The sequence below is a fragment of the Chenopodium album genome, chromosome 1 (assembly GCF_948465745.1).
Source record: "Chenopodium album chromosome 1, dcCheAlbu1.1, whole genome shotgun sequence".
In the NCBI taxonomy this organism is placed as follows: Eukaryota; Viridiplantae; Streptophyta; class Magnoliopsida; order Caryophyllales; family Amaranthaceae; genus Chenopodium; species Chenopodium album.
Window position 1 is genome coordinate 27,031,772 of NC_137834.1, and position 12,446 is coordinate 27,044,217.

General features: G+C 33.8%; 1 non-coding gene across 1 annotated transcript; it reads left to right on the forward strand.

Annotated features, from left to right (window-relative positions):
• The first annotated feature begins 478 nt into the window (after positions 1–478).
• Positions 479–585, forward strand: LOC145564682 (small nucleolar RNA R71). Its single transcript, XR_014094882.1, has one exon. It is a non-coding gene; the product is annotated as a small nucleolar RNA R71 (small nucleolar RNA).
• Positions 586–12,446: the final 11,861 nt, after the last annotated feature.

Consider the following 12,446-nt stretch of genomic DNA (forward strand, 5'->3'; position numbering starts at 1 on the left):
TTGAAATTTAGTACTCCGGTAGGAAAGGTACGGATGATATTGATACCTAGGATTGTAGGTGTTGGAGTATGGGTTATTCTGCCTATAAGCTTGAAAAGCATTAACTTGCTCCACGGAACTCCTGCAATCTTGTTCCCAATGACCTATAATACCACAATTTTCACAGAAAGCCTCATTAGAATTATTATTAATCGCAGAAACATTAGCTACATTAGCAGTGCTCAGATTATCTAATTTTTGGCAAATAGAGGTCAGTTGAGCTTGCAAAAAGGATACAGAGTCAACACTATGCTTCCCCTTGTTAGAAAATCCTCTAGGATTCCCATATTGGGAATTGTGTATCGCCATGTCTTCAATAACCCGACCTGCATCTTCAACATCAAGATTCATAAATCTCCCACTAGCTGCAGAATCTAAAATTATTCGAGAAGAATTTCCAAGGCCATTATAAAAGGCTTGGATTAACTGCCATTGTGCTAAATTATGGTGAGGGCAATCTCTTTATAAATCCTTGAACCTCTCCCAAGCCTCATATAAAGATTCATCGGCTTCTTGGGCAAAGTTCTGAATCGCACTCCGTAGTACGGCTGTTCTCTCTACAGGATAATACTTGTTATAGAAATTCAAAACAAGAGTTTCCCAGTCATTTATACCAAGTGCAGTTCTATTTAAGCCATTAAACCACAATTTAGCTTTTCCAGTTAAAGAGAAGGGAAAGAGAATCTCCCTGATTTGGTCTTGAGTGACCCCGGCTTGCCTGATGGTGTTACAATATTGACAATAGTCGGCAATGTGAAGATTCGGGTCTTCACCCTTGGCTCCACTGAATTGCTTCCTCTCTATCATCGTTATAAATTGAGGCTTAATTTCGAATTGAACCCCATCAAGAGCCGGAGTAGGGGTGAGATGCGGAAAATCTGTAAGCTTGGGTTGTGAGTAATCACTAAGCTTCTTTGGAGCCGTCATCTCTGATTCTGCGTCTGATGATGTCTCTGAATCGCTAGAACCAGTTAGAGGATCGCGGTGATTATTATTGTTATCACCAGAATCCGCCAGGATTTGCTTGTAGAGATTTTTCTGTCTATGGAAGGAACGTTCGATCTCAGGATCGAATGGGATGTAACCTGATCTGGAACACCTGGGCATAAACAAAAACTAGAAGCAAATATGAGATTTTCCTCAGAGAACTAATGCTCTCTGAGACAAAAAGAAAATAACCTAGACTGCAAAAATAATAAGAAATAAAAATAAAACCGTTTTCCCGGCAACGGCGCCAAATTTTGACAGGGTAAAGTCGTATCCCCAAATCAAAAGTAATTCCTAAATCCTCTAACTAATGTAGATAGGGAAGTAGGGTCGAATCCACAGAGAAACGGATCTTTCTATTCCTAATTAACTAATATAATCTAGATTATGAGGTAACCAATATTTATATTTGAATAATAAACTAAACTACGGAGATCAAGAATAAGGAGAAAATAATATATAAAAGGATCTAGGTCATAGGTTCACCAATAAATAATATTCCAGGGTTGAATATAATAATCATTCATCAATGCATAATTAATCAGATCATAAAGGGCTTTCGTTACGTATTATAATCACACAATTAATTTACCGGTATTAAATCTCATCTTTCGAATCTCGACTTAACCATTTATAAATTAACCTGCCTATTGAAACTAGACCTAAACATTAATTCTCATCTGTCGAATCTTGAATCAATATTGCCAAACTCATGCATAAAAGATCAGGCCTAATCTAGTCACAGAGAATTAAATCAATCAATAGGAAATTAATCTAGCATTGATAATTAACAACAATAAATTACCCCTTCATATTATTTAAGGATCCCCACAAACCCTAGAAATAAAACTACTCACACATAGTAAAAACTAAACTAATCAAAGCGATAAAGCAAGACATGATTAAAGGAATAAAATAAATAACTAAGATTAAGAGAAGAGAAATCGTTACCAAACAAATCTGGAATTAAGAGTAGATTAAGAACAAAGGTTTTAGAGAAAGAAAATCTAAGAGAACAATTAAGAGAGTAAAGAGTCAAAAAAGAGAGAGAGGAAAGAGATCCCATAAAATCGTATTACGGAGGAGTATTTATACTCCGTACAAATCTTAAACTAAAACAAACTAAAACGACGCTAATCGTCAACTAATAAATACACGCGCCCGATCGGGCGAGGCACCGCCCGATCGGGCGCGCCTTTTTATCCTTAATACTAATCTCGCGCCCGGTCGGGCGCGTCACCGGGCGCCAGCCTTAGCTTCTCCCGCCCGGCCGGGCACGCCTCCGGGCGCCAGCCTCTTTGGCCGGGCGGCTCACTTGGGCCTTTATTTGGACTACGATTGGACTCCAATTCTTCGGGCCAATCTGGGTTTCCTCTTCCGGTCTTGAATACTCGGTCCAAATGCCCCGGTATCACCTATACCGAGCCCTTAATCACCGGTTCGATGGCTCTAACCGGCCTTGGGCTATAAAATCTTGTCGTGCTTCTCCAATGTTCGTGATTGCTCCAAAATATCTCGGGAAAATACTCCAAAAGCATAAATCCCTGCAAAAGTCAACCAAATCTACGAAAACACTAGAAAACACCAATCAGTAATAAAAGTGGCTCTAAAGAACAAAAAATACTACCAATTATGACCAAGGGACGGGGGTAAAATTCTATATAAAATAGACACATCAACATAACTGCTATATTAACGTTTAATGAGTTTCTCGTTGCCGAGAACAATCATAAACTTCCTTCAACAAATTATTTGCTTTAATAATCTTTATTAATTAATTTACAACACCTTTGCCTAAGTAAACTAAATAATTAACATGAATAACATGAATTTTGTCTAAATTCTCAAAAATTATTCAACAATCATCCCCCCTTTTGAGAATTAAACTAGACACATTGCAAAACATCATCGTCATAAAAAACAATATCGTGCATAAATGAAAGTGTACAAAGACTTGAACTTCCATTTAGTGCAATACACATTCCAAGAATCCGTATCCATTCGGTGTCGTAAAACGATTGAACCAAAAGCAATACGTATTGAATTCATGAAGATATTACACACATAAGATAAATTACTTGATTACATTTATACTTGACACGTAAAGCCATGTGTCCCTATCTTTTCATAAGTAATTCAAAACTTTGCCCAAATAGCTTCTTGAAGCGGATAAACTTTGTACTAATATAGGTAGACTTACAACATGCTCCTGTGACATAAGCACTTTATCAAGAATTCTATTAAGTTTAAAACAACCTCTTTATATCACAATAAACTGGAACTTTACCTTGGATGATAAAACAAGTTCCCAATTACCAAATAAGAAAGTTAATCTTATTGAACTTAAGACCCAACGTCTTATTGGGCGTTAAGTTAAGAATCCCTCATTGGTAATTAACTAGGGCTCCAATCCCAAATTAATTGTCATCCTATTATTCACATCTTTAGCCAATGCCTTGGTGAAACAATCGGCTAGATTGAAATTTGTTCGAACATAATCAATAGTAATCACACTATTTTTGATAAGCCCTTGAATGTAGCTATGTCGCACTCCAATATGCCTTGAATTACCATTATACACTTTGCTATATGCCTTAGCCAAAGTAGCATTATTATCGCAATGTATCACAATTGGCTATATTGGCTTTTGCAACAAAGGTATCTCATGCGTTAAATCCCTTAACCATTCTGCTTCTTTACCAGCGGAATGTTATGCAATAAACTCCGATGTCATTGTAGAGTCAGCAATGCAAGTTTGCTTCTTAGATGCCCGTGAAATGGCACCTCCCCCATATAGGAATACCCATCCACTTATGGATGAATGATCTCTATTTGAGATCCAACTTGCATCCGAATATCCTTCAACAACCGAAGGGTATCCACTATAGCACAAGAAATATTCCATGGTTTTCTTCAAGTAATTATTGCTTTCCAATGGAGCATACTAGGATTACTAGTGAACCTACTCAATTGACCAACCGCATAAGCGATATCCGGCCTAGTACTTGTCATGTCATACAACAAACATCCTATAACTCTAGCATATTCCTGATGTGAAACTGCATTACCTTCATTAGGTACCAACTTTATGCTAGGATCCATAGGTGTTGAATAAAGAAAAATCGAACTTTCATTAACATTGAACTTCTTGAGCACTTTCTCAATGTAATAAGATTGTGACAAGATCAACTTTCCTTCTTCTCTCTTTATTCTTATGCCCAAGATGACATCCGCTTCTTCCATGTCTTTCATGGAAAATTGAGAATTAAGGAAGGATTTTGTCATCTCAACTTGTGACAAATCCGTTCCAAAGATCAACATGTCATCTACATATAGAAAAATTATGACACCTTGACAATTCTCATCAAATTTTCAATACACACATTTGTCAGAATTATTCAACTTAAATCCATTAGACAACACAACCTCATCAAACTTTTGATGCCATTGCTTAGGTGCCTGTTTTAGCCCATACCGTGATTTAATTAACTTACAAACTTTTTCCTCTTGGCCTTCCACAACAAACTCTTTCAGTTGTCGCATATAAACCTCTTCTTCTAAATCTCCATTCAAGAAAGCAGTCTTGACATCCATTTGATGGATCACTAGATTCTTAATTGCCGCCAGTGCAATTAACAATCTAATAATTGAGATTCTAGCTACCGGTGCATATGTATCAAAATAATCAATACCAGGTTTTTGTGAAAAACCTTGTGCCACTAACCGGGCCTTGAACTTTTCAACAGTTCCATCAATCCTCAATTTCTTTTTGAAGATCCACTTGCACCCTATTGGTTTAAAATTAGGCGGTAAATTAGCTAAAACCCAAGTGTTATTTCCCATGATAGAATCCATCTCATCATTAATTGCTTCCTTCCAAAATGGAGCATCCCGAGACTTCATAGCCTCTTCATATGTTAAAGGATAATCTTCCACATTAAAAATGTATGGATGTTGTATTGAAACTTCATCCCTTGATCCTTCAACCAAGTACACATGAAAATCCGAGCCAAAAGATTTTTTCTTTCCTTGGCCTTTTTCTTTTCCTAGGTTGTGATGATGATGTAGATGCCTCCTCTAAATATGTTTGGTCATCCACCTCTTGATCAATGACAACTTGATCAAAACTTTGAGCATTGGTATTTGGAGTTATATCCTTTAGTCTAGGAATTGAAGAAAATCAATTTTCATCAAACAATGCATCCCTTGACTCAATGGTGGTGTGAACCGACCAAAAGTCATTTTTCTCTATTGTATAGAACCTATAGGATTTTCTATGATCCGCATATCCTATAAAGATGCATTCAACACCTCTTTCACCTAACTTTTTACGTTTAGGTTTCGGCACTTTTACAATTGCCCTACAATCCCAAACTTTAAGATGACTCAAGTTTGGTTTCCTTTTATACCATAGCTCATATGGGGTAACATATATCCCTTTCATGGGAAGACAATTTAACACGTAACAAGCCGTTAAAACGGCTTCACCGCAAAAACCATCACTTAAACCCGAATATGACAACATAGAATTTACCATTTCTTCTAGTGTCCTATTCTTTCTTTCCGCTACACCATTTTGTTGTGGCGTATATGCCACGATTGTTTTATGCACTAAACCTAAAGATTGGAAATAACTTGGGTCATAGTATTTACCTCTATCAGTTCTTAACTTTTTAATCTTTCCATTAGTTTGCAATTCTACTTCATTTTTGTATATTTTAAATTTGTCAAGGGCTTCATCTTTAGAGAATAACAAATCAATGTAACAAAACCTTGAAAAATCATCAATAAATGTTACCAAATATTTCTTATTCCCTAAAGAAGGTGTGTTGTGAAAATCACACAAGTCACTATGCACTAAATCAAGCAATGAAGTATTTTTCTCAACAACTTTAGGAAATGGTTTCCTTGTGATTTTGGCTAACATGCATGTCTTACACTTCTTTATTCTTGGATCAAACATGGGTATCAAATCATGATTAGACATAAAATATAACTTTTTTATAATTAACATGACCAAGTCGCAAATGCCATAGAGAAGAATTGTCATTAACAACATACACAACATCATTCAAAGTATTACAAATACTTAACTTAAACATATATACCATTACACAAGTAACCAAGTCCTACAAATTGACCTCCTTTAGAAAAAATAAACTTATCTTACTCAAAAACCTTCTTAAAACCTAATCGATTCAAGATTGCACCGGATACAAGATTCCTCTTAAGTTCGGGAGCATACAACACATCTCTTAAAATAAGAGACTTTCCCGAACTAAAGACTAGCTCCACTTGTCCTTTGCCAAGCACCTTAGCTGTAGAGTTATTGCCCATATAGAGAATTTCTCCATCATCAACCTCCAAGAAGGTCTTGAACAATGATCTATCCTTGCACACGTGCCTCGATGCGCCTGGATCGATATACCACGAACAATCAGCCTGTACACAATTGATTTCAGAAATCATACACACATAATCCATAAATGAAATAAGTGAAATTTGTGCGCAAGATTTACCTTGTTTGTTTTGGGATTGGCTAGCATTGCCATTCCCATCTTGAGCCTTCTTCTTGCTCAATTTTTTCTTCCAAATAGTGCAATGTTTCTTGAAGTGTCCGGGTTTTCCACAAACCCAACAAGCACGTGACTTTGTACCATCACCGCTAAACTTAGGCTTCTTGACCTTATTTTTGTTTGAGTCATTACTCCTTTTCCTCTCATTTGGCTTGGCATTTTCCACTACATTTACCGTAGTAGAACTAGGATTTTCATCCTTATTTCCCTCTTGCACCCGGATTTCTTCCTCAATCCGGTTGTGAGTAGCCAAACCTTCAAGGTTTACATCATCCTTTCTATGCTTTAAACCATTCTTAAAATCTTTCCAAGATGAAGGCAAATTGTCTATAATAGATGACACTATAAAGGTCTCATCAAGAATTATGTCATGTTGTCTAAGACTCCCTAATATTCTTTGAATTTCATGAAATTGCTCCATAATTGGCCTACTATCAACAAACTTGTAATTGTTAAACTTACTAACAATAATTTTTTTTCTAGAAGCATCTTCAGCCATATATTTAGCCTCTAATTCATCGCATAGAGACTTAGCAGAATCATTAAAGATAAACATCAAAGAGTTCATTAGACATACCATTGAGAATATGGCTACAACAAATGTAATTGTCATTCTCCCACTTGTTGCGTTTCCTAATTTCATCCAAAGATTCATCCTCCTTCTCCGCAGGCTTCGGAGTTGTGAGAACATGAGCCACCCCAATCGAGGTCAAGAAGAAATGCATCTTCTTCTGCCATCTTCGAAAATCAACTCCTTAAAATTTGTCCAACTTTTGAAAGTTTGACATCAATTCTTTCACCGTTGCCATGGTTGCTGAAAATATTCCTTTGGATTGTTGGGAAAATTGGTTTATCGGGTCACAAAAATCGCAACAAACTTGAACAAAATTTCACTTCGAGGCCTGAACAATATCGGTTTCCCAAAGTAATATTTCAATCCTGATTAAACACACCAGGATTCACGAAATTACTAGAAGATACAACGAAGACAACCACAATAGTATGTAGTATATTTGTGGTCATATGTAAAACAAAACTTTGAAAATTATGATGGTGACAAATTAATGTTGCAATCGGATTTCAAGAAAGAAAAAAATGAAAACTAACTTTTTCTGCTTGAAAAGGTTCTTCTCACACATAAATAAATAAATAAATAAATAAATATATATATATATATATATATATATATATATATATATATATATATATATATATATATATATATATATATATATTTATAAAAGCAAAATGAACCAACAGCCATGCAAATAACTGCCATGTTGAAGGAAAACCGTCATATGGCAATAACTGCTATATTAACCTTTAATGAGTTTCTCGTTGCCGAGAACAATCTTAAACTTTCTTCAACATATTATTTGCTTTAATAATCTTTTATTAATTAATTTACAACACCTTTGCCTAAGTAAACTAATTAATTAACATGAATTTTGTCTAAATTCTCAAAATTATTCAACAATATATGCTTCATCCACTTGTATATAAGAGCTAAATTTTGATCTTTTTGTGTGCATGCATGGAGACTTTCGAGAAATTTGACTTCCATGTATTTCGACAAAATAACCAAGTTCGTAGTCAAGTGAAGTAGAAAATTGTCTACACATTCACACATTTAAAAGAAGATCAAATTAACAAAGTCAAACTTATTCTTCTAAACAATATTATCACTCACATGGCTTTTGCAATAACATAGATTGCTACTATTATGATAAAATAAATCTATATAGTGCCCACTAACAAACTACGAAGTACATAGTTAAAAAGTCAAGATCCCTCAAAAAAAAAAGTCTTCTTAGGTTGTAGATTGTTGACCTAATGCGCCTTGGGTTGATCAAAATTGACTGCTTGCTAGTGTAGCTAGAGTAACAAACATCTTGTGAAGAAATAATATTGTGCTTATGAGCTAGTTAAGCTAAGTCAATTTTCTGCAATGCTCTTTTTCCTTGAATTCTTGTATATAGAGAGGACTAAAATACACTTGCCGCACACGAAGCGGACAATTTCAATATTCTATACCTACTTTTATACTCAAGCAGCAAAATATTACATTCATTCTTCCACCTCTGTCGATATATACATATGTTTGGCAAAATATAGTCATTGGGTTCAATTTTTGTTATATTCATCCCGATTTATAATTTTACAATATCAATTATATATTTAAAAGTTAGGGTTGAAAGTATGCATTGTAATCGCACCGATGAGTGTGAATGACTAAACATTGAAACCAAAATAAAATAAAGGATGGTTAACTTTTGTTATATATAACTAAGGATATTATTGAAATTTTATGTTGACGTCATCTTCCACGCCCCTCCCCTTATACTTCTATTGGCCCTTAAAAACGGTTGTAAAAGTACTTATATTAATTAAACAATGAATATACCTTGTATATAGTAAGGTATCTATCATGTCTATAGGCGTCAAAATAGACATGACCCAAAAAAAAAATCATTTTTAAACTGTAACAATCAATCTTAAACCCGAAACCGATTTTAACTTGACCAGATTTTAAACCAACCATAATTTTAACCCAATTTATGATAGATTTCAAACCAATCATAATTTTATCCTAACCTAAAAACTCATGACTAATATCTTATACGAATTAAATTGCCATCCCTAATCGTAAGATCGTAAGGTTGGAGAGTAATAATAACTTTAAAAAGGTGACATTCGTTTGTGTCTACGCACCATATGTGGATACCGTAAATCAATTAGTCACTAGTTCATTACTTGTCGTCTCATTTATGCAGGTATGATAAGTCATCGATAATTCGATTTTAATTTGGTTTAAAGATAAAAATAACACATGAATGATTTGACATCAACTCAATAATGAGGTAATATCTCAATAAAATTGTAGTTTGAATCGGAATTGACCCAATACTAAATCAACTTTATCTTAATCAAACTAAAATCAACTAAACCAAAATCAACTGAGCCGGAATCAACCATACCTAAAGTCATCCAACCCGAAATTTACCAAGCCTAGTCAGACTCGTTTGAACCCGATCTAAATTTATATGAACCGAATATGAACCAACATGAAGTTGACCTGACCCAAACCCGACCATGACTAGACAAAGATTGACATGTAATTAACCTAACCGAAAAGTGACCTGATGTGACCCGATGCGGGTTAAAAAAATAACCTTAACCATAACATATCCAATCCGTACAAACCTGACCTGTACTGTCACCTTAACCATAACATATCTAATCCGAACAAACCTGACCTGTACTGTCATAGATTAACCTAAACTCTTCTAATGTCCCTTTGTTGTGGCATTGTACCTTATAAACCATGATAAATAATTGTGAACTTTTGCCTAAGTATAAAATCAAATTCCCTTTCCTATAAATTATACTATCAGCACTTGTTAATTGATTTGCATGATTTTTTTTTTTTTTTTTTGAACAATTAAAAGGTGACGGGGATATTATTGTGATGGAGTGCCCATAATTAGCTCAATTAATTAAAATTGTGTACGGGGATCTACATACAACCAATACGTTACCAATTCTTTTTTAAACCATCACTTTACCAATTCTAGTACAATATGGGGGTGTTCCACGTTTGGTAGGTACATGTTAGAAATAAGAGTGTAATTGTGTTTGATCAATGTGGAACAAGTCAGTGAAAATAAAAAAACGAGAAAAGCTATAAAAAAAGATAAATAAAGAACACAAGGATTTGTATGACTTTTAATTAATGAATATTTATGGTATTCCAAAAAAAAATAAAAAAATAATAAAAAAAAAAAATCATGTGCTTCGGTCAAATTAGACCTACATCCACGGGTGGAGGATTCGAGAGATTCTTCAGTATAATGGAGAAAGAACGAGAGAAGGAGTCCTAAATAAAACTAATGGCTCAAAAGGTATGATCTAATTGATCAACTAAAAGGTTCTTTTATAACACAGGAACCCTAATAAAAACCCTAAATTGTACCCCAAGTATACCTAAATAGCTGTCATAGAAAAGATACTCCGTAAAACAATTAAGCTTAAACCAGACCAAAAAAATTGAAATTTCAACTAGAGGCACGGGCGTGCTTCATCGAGTACCTCGTCAAAAAAATTTCAGCATCGTTAGTTCTTGGTAAAACGACCATAACTTTCTTGTTTCTTATCAGAATTGGGCATATGACCTACCATTGAAACGCTATTGAAACAAGATATTACCTCCAACTTAAATCACCTCAAAATCGCTTCTAGTTTGAGAGATATCTGCATTCAAAGTCATCCCTACTAGATTTCGAGTCACAATTTAACAATACAAATATTAGAAATAGAATGGAAAGTAAACAAATAAAAGTGAGAAAGTAAATCATTTAACACTTAGGGTGCGTTTGGTATAAATTCCGTAAACGGAATGGAAATTATTTATATATATAAGTAAGGGAAAGGGTAATGATACACGTTACCTTTGATATATGTTTGGTATCTTTATGGAATGGAAACAAATTGAGTAGGGAAACACATTTTGTTTTCACTTGTTGGATAAGGGTAACAATTTGGTGGATTTTGCTACCCTTTGGAAACGGTATATATTTGTTACTTATAGCTCGTACCAAACTAATAGAAATGGAAACACTTTGTTTACGTTTCCTATATTACAAATTTTCATACCAACCACCCCTTAGCTTTTTTATTTGTTTGATTAAACTATGAAAAGGAGCCACTTATTAAACATAACTCCTTTCTTTTTGTTTGAGTTTGGTAAGAGTATTGTTACCTTACAAACGGTAACAAATAGTCAAATAGGTGGGACTATTACACATTTACACCTAGGTAATCGTAATTGTTACTCAAATTTTCTAACCAAACACTTAACAACGGTAATAATTTACATAAATTCATTTTTAACCTAAACACATTCTTACCAAACATGCTCTGAATAATTTTCCAAAAGAAATAATATACTTTGAAGAGTTACCAGCGATAACTCGTAGAAAGGTATCAATGAGATGTAAGTATCGTGCAAGTCAAAAAAAAAAAAAAAAAAAAAAAAAAAAAAATGCTAGGTCCCGTCATTGGTCAAACTTTGACCAACGTAATTACTGGTTCCTGATGAGTGTTTTAGCAAATTCCGATCTGATCTTTGATTTTAATCTCTTAATTATATACTCAACTTTTTTACTTTCTGAAAATAAAATTAATTGATAAATAAAATTAAAAAAAAATAAAAAACACTCTTCAATCTACCTACCCTTTGTAGTCATTAGTCAATCATTATTGAGGGGATAGTCAATCATGTTGGTAGTTGGTCAATAATACTATTATATATATATATATATATATATATATATATATATATATATATATAATTTTAAATTGCACCAAAATTTATTTATTTTTTAAAAAATAATATGTATAGAATATTTATTCAATTTTTTTTTTTTTTATTTTCATAGTCAATTATAATTTGGAATTAGTGTTCGCTAAATAAATGCCTTAGGAATTATTTTTCTCCAAAAAAAGATTATTATTATGGGCATACCAAATAACTCTCCAAAAATATACCTACATCTCCCTTTCTGACATGCAAGCCTAAACAATTAACATGGCTTCCATCAAAGTAAATAAACAAATAATATAGAATAATCGATATGACTTTTATATACTACCTTCGGTTCTTATTACTCACAAGTCGCAACAAAGGAATATTTTATGTCTCACAAACAATACCCCTTTGTTGCTAGTAATAAGAACCGGAGGTAGTATTAAGTATCTACCTAGTTTTTCATATCCTTGTTTCCAACATTTTAGTAAAAGATTTACATGTTACATAATTAGTTTTAACCCTTGTCAAAATTTAAT